The sequence below is a fragment of the Carassius auratus genome, unplaced genomic scaffold, assembly GCF_003368295.1.
Source record: "Carassius auratus strain Wakin unplaced genomic scaffold, ASM336829v1 scaf_tig00215835, whole genome shotgun sequence".
NCBI classification, from domain to species: domain Eukaryota; kingdom Metazoa; phylum Chordata; class Actinopteri; order Cypriniformes; family Cyprinidae; genus Carassius; species Carassius auratus.
In genome coordinates, this window is record NW_020528264.1 from 1 (window position 1) to 18774 (window position 18774).

Consider the following 18774-nt stretch of genomic DNA (forward strand, 5'->3'; position numbering starts at 1 on the left):
GGCAACTCTTTGTTTAATCATTATTAGTCTAAATCTTCTGAAAGACTCATCCCATCCAGACATCATCTGTTTGAACTATTACCCTCAGGTCGGCGTACAGGCGGACAATAAAAGCCAAAAAATAAATAAATTAAAAAAAAAAAAACCCGGCACATATCCCAGGACAGTTGCAATACTAAATGAACACTGAATGTAATGTCTCTTTTTGTGTAATATTCCATCTGGTTTCAATCTGAACTCTGCCATTATTCACAGTAGTGTATTCAAAAACTGCTGCAACTTTTGATGAATATGTAAATATTGGTGCTTAATTTATTCTTTTTTACACACACACACGCAACACGGATATATATATATATAAATTAACTTTCAAAAAGTAATTAATTACTATTACCAAATGAAATCATCACATTTGTATTTAAATTACTTTACTAATTACTCTTACTTAACTTACTTTGAGAAAAGTTAAGCCATACATTTCAGTTGGGCAAGATGTTCAGCAAAAGCCCAACTAGTAAAATCCATACAGGTTTATGTAAAAATAACATAAAAATAACAAATTCCACATAGCACGACTTCTTTCAAAAACTATGAAAATTATACTAATTATATATATATATATATATATATACATATATACACACACACACATATACACACACACATATTGGTCTTCTATTTATTTGTTTATTTTAGTAATTAGTTTTAAACCTTAGTTTTTGACTGAAATAGGATTGCACATACTGTACTGTAATTACATTGTACTTTTTGTATAATGACAATAAATATTCATATTCTAGTCAGATACTGTCCTTGCTTCGGACAGACTTACAAATACAAACCTATACAAATTTGGAGGGAAAGCATAAAGGACATCCAAGAGCGAGAGAGAGGAAAAAACAAGTGGATTTGAGTTGCTCATGAATCTTTTATGAGAACCTAGCGCACAAATGATAAGTGACACTGACAATGGGGCCGTACTGAGGACTGCAGAGTTATGGATCATGAATCAATATAGCTATTATGCCCGGCTAAGATAACGCAACAAAACTTTGAGTTCAGTTAGTGACGTATTCGTTCAAAGTAAATGGAGAAATTAAATGAAAGTGAATAGCAAACCTCCTGAGAAGCAGTTTGGGATGGTTCTTGCTCTCCAGGTTCTTGTCGATGAGGTCGGACAGCAGGTGTTTGAGCACATCCGTGGCATATTCCAGTCGACCCTGGAGAGCCGTCATTATTAGCGACGCCACATTGCCACGGTCACGCATGGAGAAGGAGCGCTGCATTTCCAGCGTACGGATGAACGTCAACAAAAACACCTTGTTGTTTATCAGCTGGGCAAACAGCTTCAGAGCTTTTTCAACGCACAGCTGCCCATTACCAGAGACCTGGAACACACAACAACAACTTTGCTGTTAAATACCAAAAAAAATGAATAAGCCAACTGCAACTGTCTAATATAAATAATGCATCGTTTAAATACAAACTAGAGAACATGCAACAAGAAAAATGTCCTAACCAGGTTAAATATTTTTATGGTCATTTGCTCAAGCTGGGTAGGCTCACTGGTCTAAAATCCTGTTCCATATAATGGTATATTAAATATCCAGTATGATTGCATATGATTGACAAAAAATGTGTTGTTAGGACAACTTGTTAGAGATAGGGGTTCATGAAATAATCCTCTCAACATAGACTGCAGCCCACCTCCAGCTCTCTGAGCACAGGATGGTCCTCGATGCCGGGGAATAACACTCTCATGGCATATGTGCGGTAATCCAGATAGGGAATTCCGGCCCGGTCCAGATCACTCGTCAACTCATTAATGTCTGTCTGCAGTTCTGCAAAAGCTAAAAACAAAAAAGGGAGGAGAAAAAAGGAGAGGAACAATTTCAATACACAGTTCAATGTCCAGGTCACGTTTTGCCACAAAATCAAGAAGAAAAACAATTTAACAAACGATACAAATAATCATCTTATTTGGCATAGAGAAAAAATTGGCACATTCTTATCAAATTTGAAATCTGTAAATGCAGAGTGCATCATGGTAGTATTTATTGTTGTACTAGTACATGCTGATGATATATTTTCATGAAGTCATTAAGCACATTCAAATATATGTAAAAAATATATATATTATTAATTAAAATAACTATCATATGAAAATCACAATTCATATAATAACAATAACATTAATATTACCAAGTAATATTTAACTCAGAGATCAACAAGAATTATGTAGTAACAAGAATTTAGAAAGGAAAATATATTATTTCTTATTTTAAATTATTTCAAATATATAATACTATGAACTGGAACAGAAACTTTTACTTGAAATATGTGGGGTTTTTAAGTTCACATTAAAGGTCCAAACACAACAAAAGCTGAACCGCTGAACTGCTAATCAGCATCTCTGAAGACTTAGTTTTGTCCAGTTTGAGGTTTATATGAAGTTCCTGAAGGGTGTTGGAGGCAGACGAAGAGAGCAAACCAAAATAACCTCTCAGCCTCTCTCTAATTTATGGGTTTCTTCACCTCACACAAACACAACACAGAGAGTAAATTGCAGGCTGCTGAAGTGCTTGTCCCCTGTTGCTGGAGACTGGAGGTGGATGTCTTTAATTGGGTCCATTCTGACAGAGCCTGGGGCAGCACTCTTCCCTTAGGGAGTTTATCTATCTCTCTTTCCGCTCTCCTCACGTTCCTTATTTCTCTTTTCTGGAACGTTCCTTCTGCCTTCACTCTATCGCTCCTCTCACCTGGCCTCCTCTTCATCTCGGCCCAGCGTCTCTCTCTGTGCCTTTTCTCTCATCTTAAACTCTCTCTCTCACAAGCGTTCATGAAGTGCAGGACTCGATCTGCCCCTTTAATACTTTCTGCATCTTAAATTCCTTGCGGCTCCCGAATCAGTCAACACAGAGCTCATCCTCTTCAGACCCAGCTAACCGTAGGTCAGAGACGCTCTCTCTACAGCATTGTCTGTAAGAAACGGTTTTATCTCTCAGCCATCCATAAACCCATCCTGTTGATGTTTTGCAATACCCAAACACAATCATTTTCTCTAACTAAAGAGTTGAATGCACTGTAAATTGGGACACACACAGTCATGTTGTGTGCTTTGTAACGAGACATGAGATTATTTCACGAACACAAATAATCAATAACACTACATAGTGAAAGGGTGATGTCCGTGTCTTTCCCACTTCTTTGCACTCCAGCGCGACCCTGGACTCCAGGTTGTCCATTTGCATCTGGAGTCGTTTGAGTGTGAGGTCGTTCTCGCGGGATTTACGCTTGTAGGCAATAAGCACAAGGATGACGATGATGAGAAGGAGGGCCGCCGCCGGCAGCGATGCTGACAATGGCAGGAAGAGTCAGGAGGCTGTCAGAGAGAATGTTTACTGAGCCAGGGACACATGCAGACCACCGACCTGCACCTGAGAGAACAAACCCACACACACACACACACACACACATATATATATACACATGAGAATCAATCCAGAATAAATGCACACACATAAAGATGCACACACAGAGATACAGAGTGTAAAAATATACCTTACTCTCTGAATCAACAAAAATCTTAGAAAACACATACACATACAGCGTGCTGAGTTTTGGGCAGCACTAATGGTAATTGCTTTTCTGTTTCTAGGGAACCTGGTGACAGCAACAAGACTGTGGCATTGCTGAAGGTCTGGTCTGCGTCTCAACAAGCGGTACAACAATAGTAAATAATGAGTGTTTAAACAGAACATTTAACGCCCTCCTCAACAGCACAGGTCTCAGATCTAGTAAACAAGCACTAAAGGGATTTTCAAGAATGTAAAAAACAACACATGAGGTATTGTTCTCAGAAATCAGACTCATTTTTTAAATCAGATTATTAGACTATTTTGTTTTACAACAACAGCAGAAAGGAAAAAAAAAGCTATGATCTACATTCAAATGTTTAGGGATGGTTTTTGGCAAAAGTCAAGAAGGCTGATTTTATTGAATAAAATACAGTAGAAATGGCAATACTGTCAAATATCATTACAATTTACAATAGCTTTTTTGTACTATTTTAAAATATACTTTATTCCTGTGATGGCAAAGCTGAATTTTCAGACTTCTGGGTCACAGGATCCTTCAGAAAACATTCTAATATATGATTTGCTGCTCAAGAACAATTTCTTCTAATGATCAGTGTTAAAAACAGTTGTGCTTCTTAATATTTTTGTTAAAACTGATGCATTTTGGGATTCTTTGATGAATGTTTAAAAGAACAGCATTTATTTGAAATAGCAATCTTCTGTAACATTCTAAATGTCTTTACTGTCTCTTTTGATCAATCGAATGAGTCCTTGCTGAATAATAATAATAATAATAAACACACTGATAGTTCACATGCAGTTCACACTGAGACATGTTTCTGAAATCAGATTTTTGAGCCACTTATGACGATGGTTTAGGTCTGGGTTGAAAAATATTTCACAGAAAACCTAGACAGATTTGACGTGGATGTGATACATTTGACATACACATATTTCTGCATACGTCTTACCATGATTTTGTACTGGCCGGTGAGGTTTGGTGGTTCGCACAGCAGTTGAGATTCAGATACTGTGACTGAACAGGGAGTCTCTCCTATCAGAACAGTGTAATTAAGCTTCACTCCTCCAGCGGCCGAAGGAACCAGATTTTTACCCTAATACAAACACAGCAAACATGAATGATGTTTAGATACGTTTGAAAAGCTTACACTACTAAATATCTCTGTATACATATCAGATCTTTCAGGATACATTGCATATACTTGTTTAGTAACAGTCTGATTTGCAGCTCTAAGGTCAAAGGGTCAAGCGTGAGGATAAACATACCTTTAAAATGATAGGCGAGCCAGGTTTCTGTTCCAGTATGCCATTGGTGCTGAGAGGCTCAAAGTAAGGATTGGGATAGTACATGAAGTTAGTGTTGTTGTACACTAGAAGAGCTTGCACATTATTGAAGATGAAGCCAAACTCGTCTGCGTGCTTGACTGAATCCAAACCCGGCCTGTACTCGGCTGTCAGCGAGGGGGCCAAACAGCTCATAGTCGTGATGTTCAGAACCTTACACACCTGGAAATGACAAAGCGACGGAGAGAAATATGCTTCATTTTCATCAGCATTTTTCGAGAGTAATTGTTATTCATTGTTTCATCTCACTTCAGTTCTTTCCCATTAAGATCCCTTTGATACCATCTGTTTTCAAGTGTTTTATTGAACTGAAAAGACTGCGTGATGTATTTCCTTTTGTTAGACAACAACGGAGCTGGAGAACAAAGGAAAGAGTGCCTTTTAAACTCAAAAAATCGGGAATAAACATTAACATTACACTCTTCTTATTGACTCAGCGTATCACACATTATTATGAGACTTTGTTCTTCAAGATAGAAATGAGCTGCAGAAACAGCAAAACCTGTCAGGAACATGCCTGGGTCGTCTTATTTTGGGTAAAAAAAAAAAAAAAAAAAAAAAAAAAAGAAAAATTTCAAAGCAAGGTTATTAATATACACTGAAAATGTTACTTGATATAAAATAAACATTAAAACATGACCATGAAATAAATATAAAAATCACAAATTCATAGTTGCCAAGGCATCATTTCTCTTTTTAGTTTAATTTAACTAATTGCTAAAATAACTAAAAACTGATATAAAAATGTATAAAAACAATAGACATATATAGTTTTATATGAAACAAAAACACATAAAAAGAGAGATAAAAAACAAACTTACTAAAACTTTAGTCCAAACATAAAAATATATATATATACATATATATGTAAACAAATTCTAAGTAGTAACAAAAATATAATAGTTTATCAATGATACTAAACAATAACACTATTGCAAATACATCACAGTGGTATTTGCTTACAGTTAACATTAATTTATGATTTTGTTTTAAAATAAAATCAGATTTAAGAAATACTGACCTACAATAATGAGAATCTAATGAGAAACTATATATATAGTATATATATATATATATAATATATATATATATATATATATATATATATATATATATTATATATATATATATATACAATAATAACAAAGTTTTTTAGCATGAAAATATTAACACAATGGAAAAAATAGAGGTTTAATTTTCTGTAATATACATGTAAAAGAAAGACCAAATATGGTCTAGAGTTTGACTGGAACCTGCAACACAAGCAGCAAAGCTCAATGTATCCCCGAATCCAATGTGATTACATTGTTAAGCTGAAATGATGCAAACTGCAGCCCTCTCATGCCTCAAGTGTGCAACAACTGTGATCTGTACCGCATAAACATCAGCAGTCACACTTGATGGATGCACTCAAGTCTACGTGCACGGGCACCGAACCATTCCCTCGGAGTAGCAGAGGGCAGCACTGACGCTCAAACAACAAAATTGATTGCTGTGAAACTCTGACTGTGCCGGGAGGTTTTCATCTCATTTCTTTCTTCTCCCCGACGCTCAGGGAGAAACTTAATTAGAGCTAAATATCTTCAAAGCACGGCAGGACCGGCGAGCACCACACCTCCTCCTCGCAGCCAGAGCCGCAATCGATACTAACTCATTTTGACCACACAAACTTGATTTGCGCAAGATTGAGGGTGCATCTCATTCCATAGCTTTTGGTTCCTCATTCCTTTGCTCTTCCTCTTCACTCAGCCCTTGAGGAGTGTATAATAAGTGATATTTGTCAATTCTGAAATTGAGATGGTTTTCTTGTCAGTGATTAACTGGTATTGGCTTATACTTGCTTTCTAAATCGGTGCAATAACACGTAAACACTACGGGGTTTATTACGAAAAAAACGCTTTTGTCCTCGAGGCCAGATTCCTGGAACGAACTGAGATCTTAAAAGAACAATAACGGACAAATGCAAGCAAAACACAGCCTCTGTAAGGATTTCGGTAACATTTTGTACCTCTGAAAGATTATTTTACATGAAATATTCTTTAAAAACTCGAACTAGGGATTGAACCTGCAACCTTGTGGTTATACCAGTTGTGAACATCCCCAAATAGCACAAAATATCAAGCATCTATAGAAGAACTAACCTACTACATTTTTCTAAGAAAGTCAAACATAAAAAAGTTGCTTCTAAAATTACAACTCTCAGGCAGCTGACTGAACAGCGTGTAGATTTGAACAACATTTGACATCGCAACCGTGGATCTCTTCTGTAGTTACTTTACATTACACATAGTGTTTCCATGATAACAGAAGCTCTCTTGTAGCTCAGAGGGGCTGAATCTGGTTAAAAATGAATGCGATTCAATAACTCTAAAGTCACACTGTCATCAAAACCTGTAATCCCATTACAGACTCCACAGACACACCCCATGTGATGTAACTGAGAGGGTGCGGAGGAAATACAGATCTAGTCAAATTGTGGAAAAATTGATTTTTAGAGGAGTTTCAATCAGTCACTGAATACAGAAAAATGACAAGATACTTCCGATATAAACATTAAAATGTGCATTTTATATCTGTGCATTTATTTTAATGGATTTTTTATTTATCAACATTGTTATTGTTACATTGGATCTTTTTCAGAGTGTAATAGGTTTTAAAATTAATATTTGGAAGTTTTTGGTCAGTAAAATTTTTTCATCTTTAAAAAATTAATAATTTAATTCAGTAGGGGGGCAGGAAAATATTTCTATTTCAAATAAATGTTGTTGAACTTTTATTAATCAAAGGATTATGAAACAAAAAGTATCAAAGTTTCCACAAAAATATTAAGCTGTTTTTCAACTTTGTTATTATAAACATTATAAAAAAGTTTCGTAAGCACAGCGTTAATCGGCATGTTAGAAATATTTCTAAAGGATCATGTGACTCTAAAGACTGAAGTAATGATGAAAATTCAGCTTTGCGTCACAGGAATAAATCACATTTTATAATATATAAAAAGAAGTTCATTTAAGTAGCAATATTATTTCTCAACATTTACATTTTTTTGCTGTATTTCTGATTAGAACAATTGAGCATTGATATATAAATGATGTAGGATTAAGTGATTGAAGGTTGCAGGTTTGAGCCCCACAAGCGCTGATCCATGAACTACCACCCCTGTGGGCAAGACACTTAAACCAGACTACTTCAGGGATATTGTTGCTGTAGTAAGTGTACTGTTAGTCAACCTTTGTGCTATTAAATTAAAAAGCCATTCTAAACACCAGCTTAGCAGGACAATATAAGGGTCTAATGTGATTGAACTGTATGTGTGTTTCTCTGTCCTTTCGTGGCAGTGCCATGTCAAGAGACAGATGCTGTGGCCACAACCAACCTGGCACGGCCTGGAAGAGCCTAGCGCTGCCTCTGCATGCCATCTGTTTCAAACTGGCTGGATGCACGCACTGGCTGTTGTCACATTTTGTCTTGCTGTACCAGTTTGTTTCATCACTTCCGCCCACATCAAGCTATCAGTTTTCCAACAGTGGGGAAAAAATGTAGCTTTCCACATGGCTGGATTTAATTAGCAGGTTTTAATTGTATTTTAAATAACACCTGCTGTATGCAGAAGGAAATCCAGATACTGAGTGGGTCAAAACCAAATGTTTTTTTTTTTTTTGCTGTACTTCAGGGCCTGCACCAGACTAATAATATCTGAGTTCCTCTCCTGTCCTTCCATGGCCAGGCTGCAGTAGCTGCAGGTATTTGGCTGTGGAAATAATTGGGATCCTTTTCTGTCTCTCTGAAATAATTGGATTCAGGTTCTTCCATGGACTGACACATGACTCAGCACAAAGCAAAGTCTACCCGCCTAAACTAATGAATCCAAGCATCTCTCTTCTGCTCTAGGACAAAGAGTTGCATAGAGCTGGTGCTCCCAGGCTAGAATCTGTCTCAAGTTACTCAATGAAAATTGTACTAATGTCTCAAAGGGATAGTTCAGCCAAAAATGAAAACTCTGTTATCAGTTACACATCCTATTTATCTTGTTATCGGTTACAGTCATTTGTTCCAAACCTGTATGACTTTCTTTACCTTTGTGGAACGCAAAAGAAGATATGTTGAATGTTTCAACTGTTTTTTTTTTTTGTTTTTTTTCAAAAAAACAAAAGACAGGTTTTAAATGGTTGCTAAAAATAGGACTATGGCTCTGTAGTCAATGCTGTTAGGGTTAGGGTTTTGAGTTGCTGAAACAGGGTTGCCAGGCTTTCACAACAAAATGGAAAATGCTAACTTTAGCCTGATAGCACTAAAAAGTGAGTGTCCCACCCTCTCTGCAATCGCCGTCCAAAGCCACGGCCCCTGAATGCACACACACAAACACACACATCAGTTGACCAAAGACAGCATTTCTACAATACATGTATGTCACGTCACACACATCATCTGGCAGGAACGAAAGTCACAACATTGTGTGTAATGCTGAGACTGAGCATTTTGATTGGACGAACATTTCTTGGTCCTACACCTTCAACAGAATACATAAATACATATAAATACGTTTAGACCACTTCATGATTGCTATCGGGATGTGAAGAGAATGTTTCTGAAGACAACCACCTATTGCACCTTTAATTAATATTACAAATTAAAAATTTGAAAACTTGCACACTGAGTCCGATGTGTGTTAATTAATCAGTTGTGAAAAAGCCTTCAGGATGATTTAGTTGTCTCTAGAAATATCAAGTCCATCCAATCCTTTGCTAGTGATACTGGAGCCACTTAATAAAAATAAAATTTACAATTTTTTTGAACTAAATGTGCAAGGATTTTTACAGTGTGCAAATACCTTTAGACTAAATAACTGCAAACTGACATAGGAGAATAAAATGTTTCATGGTAACGACGGAGCAGAGCTGCCCACCAGCTCTGAATTATGCCCTTCGTTTTTCAAGTACATGCGCTTTTAACCATACAATGGCAAAAAATTAGACGGCTGGAAATAAGGGTGAATGTAGAACAACTATAAGCATCTGCATGACTGTAGAAAAACGCCTTTGGCTCTGTTAAATGCTAAGATGCTTTTATCATCCATAGTTCATGTTCTTCATGTTGGTTTTTTTGCAAGCGCACTCTTATCCGAGGTATCTGGGGAGGTCTTTGACACTGATTGGTGGGAGCGTCTGATCGCTTCGTTTTAGAAGGAAAAAACTGAAGTGCCTTTGTGATCGGCTCAGATAGCGGCGCGCAATGCTTTAGAAATCCATCTCCAGACTTCATTACCGAATCTCTCCCGGTGTCAAGCGGTTTTTTTCTTCTTCTTCTCCTCCTCGAGAGAAGACAAAGGTAGAAAAAACTAATCTTTTAGCTATAATCAGGAAAATGATTAATGTCTCAATTGCGGGTTGGTGACAGGTACAGCAGGATGCACAAAGGCAATTGTCTGCTGGTCGTTCGGCTTCTGAGAACCCCGCCAGGTAACGGGAGGGGAGGAGAGGAGGAAGAGAAGCAATTTGGGGAGGAGGCAAATGACAGTTTGAAGGCTGCCTTGACAGGTGCTCGGCTCTGATTGCCAGACTCTGCGGCTGTTTTGTTCCCCATCTCCCTCCCCAAAAATACAGAGGAAAACGGGGGATGAAAAAATAAATATGTTATAAAAATGCAGGGAATTAAAGCCAGTTGAGTCTTTGGTGATCATGCCTAAAAGGCGAAAGCCAACCTTTCTCTGTCTACCTCTGTTTTTTTTTCACTCGGTTGTAAAAAGTAAGAAAGTGAAAGAAAGAAAGAGACAGCACTAGCACCTGACACATCAGACGGCGCCCACACAACATATTTCAGGAGTCCCTTTAAGAGCTCTGGGCTCTGTGAAGCGTGGAGGAACGCGGGGCTTCTGTCACTCCTCATTGCGCAGTCGGCGTCTCTTTTACTAAAAGTGACTTTCAGGAGAACTACCGGCACATGGGTACATCTGTACAGCTGGGGACTGAAGTGCAGTTATGCTATTGGGAACAGAGAAAGGACGACTATAGCAGTTCTTCACCTCGGTGAAGGCAGAGAATGTGTGATTAGTGCTTTTCTGAACACTTCCACACTTGAAAAAAGTTATACACATATATTGCTTGAAGATATGCAAACAGGCAGAGACCTTTTGTACATTTGTACTTTTTGGCTCTTAATTTAGTTTCATTATGGGCATTTTCCATCCTCTCTCGTTTACTTTAAAGGAATTGTTCACACAAAAATGTAAATCATGTGACCCACTTACTGTAGGTCTAGGGTGGGGTAAGTGCGTTTGTTATAAATGCATATATATATACACACGTGTACAAACATATACTTTAAATTTACAAAATAATACAAATGAATCAAAGCAGGATACAATACAATAGAAGATATGAGACGCCACTGGCTTTCTTTCTGTCTGACCACACCGACCAATCCTATTCCATTAATTAAACTTGGACCCCCTGCAGAGGCAAGAAAATTAAATTTGTACTGACTCCTCAGCCCTTGGGCCTTATTAATTTTGGAATGTCTTTATGCTGACCAAGCCGTTCTGTCTGCAGTTCATCTTCCTTTAAAACCCATTAACAAATACAACCCTCTTTAAACTGGCCACAATTCTCCAATAGCACATTGTATCAAGCTGATTTTATGCTGGATTCTGCAAATAATGCTCAAAAATTCTAGTTCAACAAAGGTGGTATGAGCAGAGTAAAATGCTCACATTAAATGCCTCATCCGCATCACTTTGCCAGACTGAATAATTCAGCAGGGTACTTAGTCGAAATTACAGATACACAGCTTGAAAAAGAGGTCACGCAGAGGCTTGTGGGTAGGAGACATATGAGATTTCTGGAGCTGAGGCATTGAGTCACGACGGATCCCACCTCCGTGGGTCAACAGAAAAGACAGAAATTAGTCTAATGCATCCCAAAAAAGGTAGCGCACAGATACTGTGATCCTCTCTCTTCTGAAAGTCACCGCTAATTAACTCAAACCTGCATACAAAGCATCCCACTTCCTAAGGTTGTGCATCCCCGACATCTCGCATCTCGAACTGAGATGATTTGGTTTCATCATGTCGGCTCCTGAGAGATATCAGCCCATAACGAGAGAGCCATTCTCCCAGAAGCCCCTGAGCTCAGGTAACTAAGGTCATTTCTAAAGTGATAGTGGATAATTGAGGAACCACCGATAACACAAATGAAGCTACTCACATTTACAGATTCCCGCCCGCCGTACTTGATCCGAATCCTCGGCTCCTGTATGGCATCCAAATTAGTCCCGGTCACCACCAGAGGTGTGTGTCCGCTAAAAAAAAACACACAAGATGGCATGAATGGGAATAGGGTGAACGTAAAAACTTTGACACAGAAATAACTCATCTCCACTTGAATCAAACATTGCCCTTAAAACTTGCTTCTTTGTGATGCTTAGAAGATAATAAGCTTTTGAGAAGGTCCTGATTAAAGAAGCTTTTAACTGGCTTCAATTGATCTAATCAAACATACTAGATGCATCTTTGAAAACACTAAAGGAACAGGAGCACCGGTGATTCTGCTTAGCATTCTGGGAATGTCCACGGCTTGATAAAGCACAACAAAAGAGCCGAGCGTCTGGGAGTGGAATGGGTGAGGAGCTCTAGCTCTAGGTGTTTCAGTTGTTTACTCTTGAGCACTTCATTAGCCAGGCGCCGCTCGTATGCTGTTCTGTTTAGTGTGTGCAGCGCTCTGGTAAAACAGATACAGCATTGTGACCCCATCTACTGATGCCCTAGCATGGCGCACTCGCCCCAACTATCCCTTTACATCTTCAGAGCTATGAAAGAGCAACCTCTGCACAATACAATGTTTCTTTGGTGGGTATGATAATATGTTATGTATCTTTGTGTTAGATCAGGTGAAAATACGTTTCTTTCTGCTTTTCTCTAGCTCTCTAACAGCTTGCAATGAACCTGTAACTCAGCACCACTTATATAACCATTCTCAGCACATTCTATTTCTGTCTCAGTTTGAATACTGTATATAATCATGTGCAGCACTTTGATATGAATATGTTAAAGCTCTGTATAATCAGTCCAGTTCTGTACAGTGAAATACACCAAGGGATAGTTCACCAAAATTATGATATCACATTCTTTTTTCTTTTTTTTGTCCATTAAATAGTTACAGTCAGAAATGAGACATACTCTACAGACTGTGCAAATGTATTTTAAGACTTCAGCAGCAAGAAACAGTTCTATTTGAGATCTCAGAAGTGACTTATAAAAGCTTTACTTTCATAAAGCCATCCACATGATCACCATGACATGGTGTTCATTTTTTTATTTTTAAAGACGAAAGGATTTATCTGAATGCAAGTTAGCCATTTTTTTAATTTTCATGAATAACACAACAACCTACGGCCTTGAGCAAAGCTGCTGAACTCCATTCAGTGAATCAGATCAGTTACTTTGAGGAATGTGTCTGATATCCATTCAAGTAGTGTGAGAATCAACAGCCTCAAAAGTCAAAAGTGTTTGCTAATAGTGATTTCAATGCAAGCTATATGGCCAAACTAGCTGATCTGCACAACCCAATACTAAAACACTGCATCATATATGTACATTTACCTCGCAATGCTCCATTCCGGTTCGATGCGTTGAACGGTGGGGTCGTCTATATACTCAAAAGTCAGGCTCTCTCGGACCTGGGCACGATCCACGCTCACGCTGATCTGAACCGGCCCCACACCCGTCAGAGAAGGGGCAGAGTAACACACGATCTCCATCATAGTCCGTCTGAGGACAAAGCAAACAGACACAAACCAATCAGATTCTGGAAAGAGATAAAGCACGACACAAAGTTTTAACTTAATAACAGATGGCTAGACATACTGTTCAGACACACTATATATGAATGGCGCTAGTGGGCGGCTCTCTGCTCTTTTTCAATTGCAGTCTTTTCTTACAGCTCTCACTGAAAGTGCTACCTGTGCAAAGTGAGCATTAGTCATTCCCTCTGCAGCCTATTAGAGAGCATTAAGCGATTACTTATTGCACCCTCGCACACACTTGCAACGCCGCCTTCCACAGGAACACAGGGCAAAATAACAATCTGCAATTAGCTGATATCGCATTAAAGTTGTCGCTCTCTCACGTCTTAAAGCACTACAATCAGCCTCATCTTTAAATACAGATCCTGGAGAGAGAGAGTGAGAGGAAAATGAGGAGATATAGGAAGACACCTGACGGGGGTATGATATTTACATACAGAGTATGCTAGCAAAATTAGAGAGAGGAAGAGCAAACAGAGTTAAAAACTTGGGGGAAATCTAGAGGAAGTGTTTTTAAAGGAAGTTGAAATAATCAGAAACTCTCTTTGATTGATAGAAGGCATGTAGAAAGTGAAGAGTACAGTAAATGAAGGTATGGGACTTTTAACATTAGCTTCAATATGCACTGTTCACACTAACTGAACATATATATGAATAAAGCTATATTATTAATTATTATTATTGTATTATATGTTTAGTGTAGATTTATTTTTGAGAAGCTACATTTCTTAAAAAAGCTCTATAAGGCTGATTCTTACTCATAAAACTCGCAGGTCTGGTTCCCAAAAAGCACACTGACGCTGCTGCCTGCTCCCAGGTTTCCCCCATTATGGTCACTTTAGTTCCTCCGGATTCTGGACCTCGACTGGGGGACAATCCTGTGACCGATGGCATCTGCAAAGACAGAAAGAGAAGATGGGTAGGAAACAAGCAAGCGATGGAGACAAAAATGTCTTCACTTCAAGTTCAAGAAGCAGGTTTTTTTTTATGTTAAATAATCTTCTTCCATCTTCTGTTCCAACCGTGTGGCTCAGTATTGAGTATTAAATATCACGATTATTTAATTTTTATTTAAATACTCTACCAAAAATTTAGTTTCGGTATAATGTTTTAATTTTTTTGACAAAAAAAACTTTTTATGCTCACCAAATCTGCATTACTTTGATCAAAAATACAGTAAATAATATTTACTAATATTGTGAAATATTGTAATAATTTAAAAAGACAGTTTTCCAATTCAGTATATATTATAAAATGTAATTTATTTCTGTGATGGCAAAGATGAACTTTAGCAATCATTACTCCAGCCTACAGTGACACAAGAAACATTAATTTTTATTAACAACGTTAAAAACTGTTGTGCTGAAAAATCTTTTAAGTCTTCAAGCAAGTACCCGCCATTATGGATTATGAAAGGTGTATATTTAGGTTTTGGCTGTCCCCAACAATAGGTTGACATGCATGCAAGGTCATCCACTTCAACCCTCTCATTGTCTTATAATATGCATTTATTTTTACATTACATGCTCAAGGACTCCAAAATAATTTGCTCTTGTTTAAATGACTCAGAGTCGACTCTTTTTTTTTTTTTTTTTTTTTGCGAGACAATAACTTTATACATGGTGTACTTTAAAATGTACGACTTTGAGGATGTTTACATTCACTTTTTTATTGGGCTAAAAACACATCTGTTCCATCATTATTTGACTCTAGCACTCTCTATTCTAATTCTATTCTTAAAAACTAAACAAAAAACATGCCCCTTTAAGACTTACACACTATTTATTTCCTAACAGTTTTTTTTAAAGCTTGCTCTATTCTTTTACTATTCTATCATTTTTTCCATTTTCTTTTGAATTTATTATATGATTTAAAAAATCCTTGCTACTTGTACGTCATTAAGCTAACTGAGACTTGTTATAGCACTTGTCTATCATTGCTCTCTTGTTGATTTTGACTGCTTCTATTGTCCTCATTTGTAAGTCACTTTGGATTAAAGCGTCTGCTAAATGACTAAACGTAATGCAAATGTAAATGCATGAAGGGTAATTTTCAAAAATCCATAATAGGGCACTTTAAAATGTATATACTGTCCATTATAATCAACTGAATGCATCCTTTCTGAATAAAAGCATGAATTTCTTTTAGAAAAAAAACAAGCACGTACTGTAATATAAATATAATTAAACATTTATTAATCTAATTAATTTCGTAAAGTGTCTAGAAGCACAGACATGACAGCGCAGCATTCTGAACCAGCTGAAGACGTGCATGTTTTGAACCTGAAGCTGCCTAGATGTGTATGGCTGTTCTACAAAAGACAGCTACGTCTGTAAATAACAACTGTCCTTCATTAAACCTCATACACTTTCTGCTCAGCTCACAAATGAAGAGCGAACGCTACAAAAGAAATGCCATTTCCAGTCTTGTCTAAGTAACGCGCGCTCATGAAAAACACGTCTGAGGATAAATAAAAGGCTTTTAAAAGGAGTTAAATAAACGTTCTAGTTCCCAATTCTCTTCCATTATTATACACAGGGACCGAAAACAGCAGATGGAGAAACCCCGAAACAGACAGCTCTGTGTCTAAACAAAGCTTGTGACCGACTTCAGATGTGCATCGACTAAAATGAATTAACACCAATTTTGGTCTCGCCTCATATTGTTCTACAACTGGTCGGCCGCTCAGGGACCCTGTGTTGTCCGACAACATTTGGCAGAGCTTTTGAGATAGCACACTGCTTTTATATTTGACTGTGATATGAAAGGCGTGCAGAAAAACAACACCGCACGCTCACACAAACATGCATAAACGCATACAGGAAGGGACTGAAGCGCACACACAGCTCCCCTAATTAGCAGAGGCTGTTAATTGTGGTGGTATGGATAATTGTTTGCCTTAGTGTGCGTGTGAAGGCTGCTGTTGATTATCTATTAACCCCAGGCCGGCGGATGGGTGTTTCAGACAGGTGTGCAAGAGTTCCCACAGGTGCTCCTCTGCGACGAGACAACATGGCAACCATCCTTCCTTTGATTCGCTTAATGGCTTTTATTGTCTCCATGTTCAATGTGCGCTCCCGGTGGTGCTTCGTGTTCGCAATCACTCAATATTTTAATAACTGAGAACCAGTTCTATTACGCTGATGAGAGCTTCGCTTCTTACCGGAGGAAGCAGGGCTGCTGTTTTAGCAATAATAATGACAAACGCAGCGGCAGTCTGTAAACTTAGCAAGTTTTTACGGCCCAAGTCTTTTGTGCTTGAGAAGTGCATTTAGTTCAATAAACACGCTTTTCTTTTAATGTCTTGGCAAATACACGTGTAAATAATGCTATTAACCACTAATCCTCAACATCATTTAAGAATCTACTAAAAGAGCACAAACTACTTTAAACAGGGCTAAATAGAAAACTAGCTGATAAAAATGCCATGCGAGCCATAAAAAGGTTAATTTATTGACCTTATGGATTTAATGACTCTAAATTTGCATGGAGAGACAGGTTCCAAACACATTAACGGAGAGGATTTCTACATAGCTGTCTGGAGATTTCTACTGAAATGTAAATATATTATAGATATAGTACTGGTTTGCGTCAAATGTGCTTACACAATCTAAAAAAGTATGAAGAGTATTAGGTTGTATTTAGTCTACAGTCTAGGACATGTTCTATTACAGTTCACTGTTATTATTTGAGAAAGGAGGAGTTTTCAAAAATTTGAAAAGGGAGAAAAAAATTAAAATGTATTTTGAATGCTGTCAAACTCAAATTCAGTAAAGTATGTGTAATGCAATCAATTTCTTAATGAATTTACTGAGTTTTTGACAATATTTGCCATATGATTTTTTTATTCTGCTCTTAAAAATTATGAGATTAACTGCAAATCTGCAAATCAAATATATATAAATATATAATTTTTTAAAGGATGATTAATGAAGTTAGGGACTTGATGCCATATGGATCAGTGCAGAAGGAAGTCTTTGTTCCTAAAGAGTAGCTATTTGAATGGTTGGAAGTGCAGTATGTTGAGCTTTGAGTCACTTCCTGTGATTTGACATTTTCGCTCTTAAAGCACTTCTGAGAATAAAGCAACCTCAGCAAGGTTCACCTGTCCAAAGGCATAACATCACAGTGACCCATAAGTTCTCTTCAATGGACCAAGTAAAGCTCAGTTTAATAAAACCAAAACAATGGCCAGGTTCACCACTACCTCACTGCATTATTCAGATGCAGAAGAGCTCAAGGTCTTACCACAAAGGAATAGAGTTGAGAAGAGCGCGTTTGGAGCTCCGGCTTACACTCCCCTACACACAAATGGACTGGGCCGGGTTTACTGTCAGTGGGAGCTGTATCCATCTCACACACAATCCTGAAAAAGAAGAAATGCACAATGATAAGTTACATTTTTAAGCTTGGTATTAAATGAAAGTTGCCTAAATGGATGAATATCACCGCAACATAACTTCACTCAGTCCCCCTGATCTGGATTATAACGCATAATGTTTCTTGCCTGACTCCAGAGTGAGGAACCTAAGCATTGGAAATCATCTCCAGTCCTGCTGAGTGATCAGTATGCAACCCTTCCTCTTTCTCCATTGATTTCCTCTTGATCTCAATGTAGGTTTTGCTTTGGTTCCTTGATTGCTTTAGCGCACACATTCCATTAGCTGAATTGACAAGATCACCCTACGGGAAGCCGATGCATAGACACGCCATGCTTTTAAAGCAACAAAACCATATGTTTCAGCAGGTTCTACACTGTGTATAAGTGTTCTTTTGGGAAATAACTTCTTTCAAAACACATTTTCAATATTTCCATTTTCCTCTATTTATTGATCACAGTTTTACACACACACACACACACACACACACACACACACACACACACACACACACACATGTATATCAAATATAAAAATACTTTCCAAAAGTTGCAAAGCTGCAAATATGAATGATGTTTTACTCACACACACACAATCCAATCAACCCCTGGGATATTTAAGTGCCTGAAGTTGAAGAAACATGCATATACTGC

The 18774-nt window shown here is 37.7% G+C and overlaps 1 pseudogene; it reads right to left on the minus strand.

Annotated features, from left to right (window-relative positions):
• Positions 1-1119: 1119 nt before the first annotated feature.
• On the minus strand, positions 1120-18390 carry LOC113095998 (plexin-A2-like; annotated as a pseudogene).
• Positions 18391-18774: the final 384 nt, after the last annotated feature.